The sequence below is a fragment of the Pinus tabuliformis genome, chromosome 8 (genome assembly GCF_031772625.1).
Source record: "Pinus tabuliformis cultivar Carrire ecotype Pingquan chromosome 8, CPIR1, whole genome shotgun sequence".
Classification (NCBI taxonomy): domain Eukaryota; kingdom Viridiplantae; phylum Streptophyta; class Pinopsida; order Pinales; family Pinaceae; genus Pinus; species Pinus tabuliformis.
Genome location: NC_142294.1, coordinates 1,381,765,258 through 1,381,768,294, shown reverse-complemented (window position 1 = coordinate 1,381,768,294; position 3,037 = coordinate 1,381,765,258).

Genomic DNA, 3,037 nt, shown 5'->3' with positions numbered 1-3,037 from the left:
AGAAAAATACCATCTTTGCTTTGTTGAACTTGTAGACCAAGAAAATATGTAAGCTCACCAAGCAGGGACACTTCAAATTCTTGATGCATTATTGAAGAAAAATTTTGACTCATGGCTTCTTCATTGCTACCAAAAATGATATCATCAACATACACAACAAGTATTAGCAATTTTTTATTGCCAATCTTTGTGTATAAATTGCTATTAGTTGATCCCTTTGAAAAACCTTGTTGACGGAGATATTTGTCAAGACGGTAATTCCAAGCCCTTGGAACTTTTTTTAGACCATAGAGAGCCTTTCTGAGTCTGCATACAAGTTTTGCATCATTTCCAAGAATGAAATCCATCTAGTTGCTCAATATAGACTTCTTCTTCTAAGTCTTAATTAAGAAAGGCAGATTTTACATCCATTTGGTATACTTTGAATTTCTGAAAACTAGAAAGAGAAAGGAACATTCTGATGGCTTCAAGTCTAGCAACAGGTGCAAAAGTTTCTTCAAAGTCTATACCTTCTTGTTGAGCATATCCTTTACAAACAAGTCTGGCCTTGTTTCTAATAACTTCTCCATTTTCGTTCAGCTTGTTTTTGAATATCCATTTAGTTCCTATGATATTCTTATCATGAGGTCTAGGAAATAATTCCCAAGTATTATTCTTTTCAATTTTCTCAAGTTCTTCACTCATTGCCTTCACCCAACATTCATCTCTGCATGCTTCATTTACATTTTGAAGTTCAGTGGAAGATAGGAATGCAAGATATCTTGAAGCTTCGGCAATGGTTCTTCTAGTCTGCACACCAGCCCCTTTTTCTCCTAAGATTTGAGCTTCTAGATGATTTTTCTGAACATACCTGGACGAAGTCTTTTCTTCTACCGTTATCTCTTCTTCTGGTGCTTCGTTGGTTTCTTCTTCAGAATTAGTCTGATTTGATGTGGCAGGATAATCCTCATCTTCTTCATAATCTTCGGTGTTTATTTGTTTTGGATTTTTTCATGCTTCATCAACCACAACATCAATACTTTCAATTATTTTCCCAAGTCTTTCATTATAAAATTTATATCCTTTACTTCGGGAAGAGTAACCAAGGAGAATACATTCATCTACTCTGGGTTCAAACTTACCAAGTTTTTCATCAGTCCTTTTGATGTAACATTTTCTTCTAAAAACTTTGAAGTATTTTACAGTAGGAGTCTTACCATACCAAAGTTCATGTGGAGTTTGAGTGTTGTTTACCCAAACATTTGCTTTGTTGATAATAGTGACGGCAGCGAATGCAGCTTCACCTCAGAAAGTTGCAGGAGTTCCAGACTCATCTAGCTTAGTACAAGCCATTTGTTGAACAGTTTTGTTCATCCTTTCTACCACTCCATTTTGCTGAGGAGCCCTTGTGGTGGAGAATTGCCTTTTTATTCCATGTTCTGCACAAAAGTCGAAGAATTCATCTGAGGCAAATTCCCCTCCTCGATCAAATCTTAGGCATTTGATTTTGTGATCTGATTCATTTTCAACCAAAGCTTTGAAGGCTTTGAAATTTTCAAATGCTTCATCTTTATGCTTTAGAAGTCCTATCCAACACGTTCTGGAAAAATCATCAATGAACAATATAAAGTATTCTTCTCCACAAGGTGACTTTTTCCTTGATGGTCCACATAAATCAATATGAACAAGTTCAAGAGGCTTACTAGCTGATCCTTCCTTTTTAGGGAAATGTGCTCTAGTTTGCTTACCAAATTGACATGATTTTCATATTGTATTTTTCTGGAATGCTGCTATCAGGAAGATCACGAACAACCTGGAATCTGCATGCGTTTCTTATTTGAGAGAAGCTTAGATGCCCCAATATTTTGTGCCATAGCCAGTATTCATCATTTTTGCTTAGATAGCATTGTTTTTTTCCTCCCTTGAGTATGTATAAGTTGTTTGGAGTTATTATACCTTTGATTATTGTTTCTCCTGTATCAAGCTCACGAGCAACACATCCATTTGATCGAAATACTACTTCATTTCCTTGATCACACATTTCACTGACACTCAACAGGTTATGCTTTAGACCATCAACATACATAACATTCCCAGCTTTAACTTTTTCTTTTAAGAGGACAGAGCCTTTACCTTTTATGACAGCAGGAGTGTCATTTCCAAATGAGACCTTCTTTTCCTTTTCTAAGGCATTATATGAATGAAGTTTTTCTTTGTCGCTCGTCATGTGTTTTGAGCATCCATTGTCGATGTACCATTGATTTTCTTGTCCTTCATATAAGGCTATACCACATATTTCTATTTGTGGTTCTTTCTTTCTCCATATTTTGGGACTTAATGAAGTTTTCTCCTTCTGAGATGTTTGCTGAAATTTACTCCTGCATTCAGATTCTTCATGACTGAAGTTGTTACAGATAGAGCATTCTATTTCATTTTCAAGAAGAGAAAAGTTATTGTAGGTCCTTTTCATGATCCCTGTCACATTCTTTGATTTCGTGCTTCTCTAGTCATGATGGTCTTGTAAGCAACACATTTAGCAGCTTTGTGTCCAAAGTTATGACATGAAAAACATTGGCCATTAAAGAAGTTCCTACAATTATCGAATCTATTGACCTGGTGATTGTAGTTTCTATTGATATTCATTCTTGAAGCCAACTGAGTATGATCTACCTGAGTTTGTTTGTAGCTCCTTTTCATCCTTGAAGTAGATTGAACCTGATTTACCTAGCGATCTGCTTTATGCCTTTGCTGACGATTCTCAAACTGTTCACTGCTCTTTGCTGCATCAAGATAGCTTTTAGTGGAGGTTGATGGCTTGTGTGCTTGAGATTATTCTTCAGTATATCCAAGACCTGTCTTTATCAGAGGAGAACGTTGCTCTTTGATAGTTTAATTTAAGTTTTCTGATCCTTTAGCAAATCTAAGATTGAGAGCTTGTTTTTTCTCAATATCCTTTCTTAGACCCACAATTTCACATTATAGTTTTTCATTGTGTTTTTCTCTTTCAACAAGTTGGAATGCCAAAGTATCTATAATCATATTCTTTTCTTCTAAACAT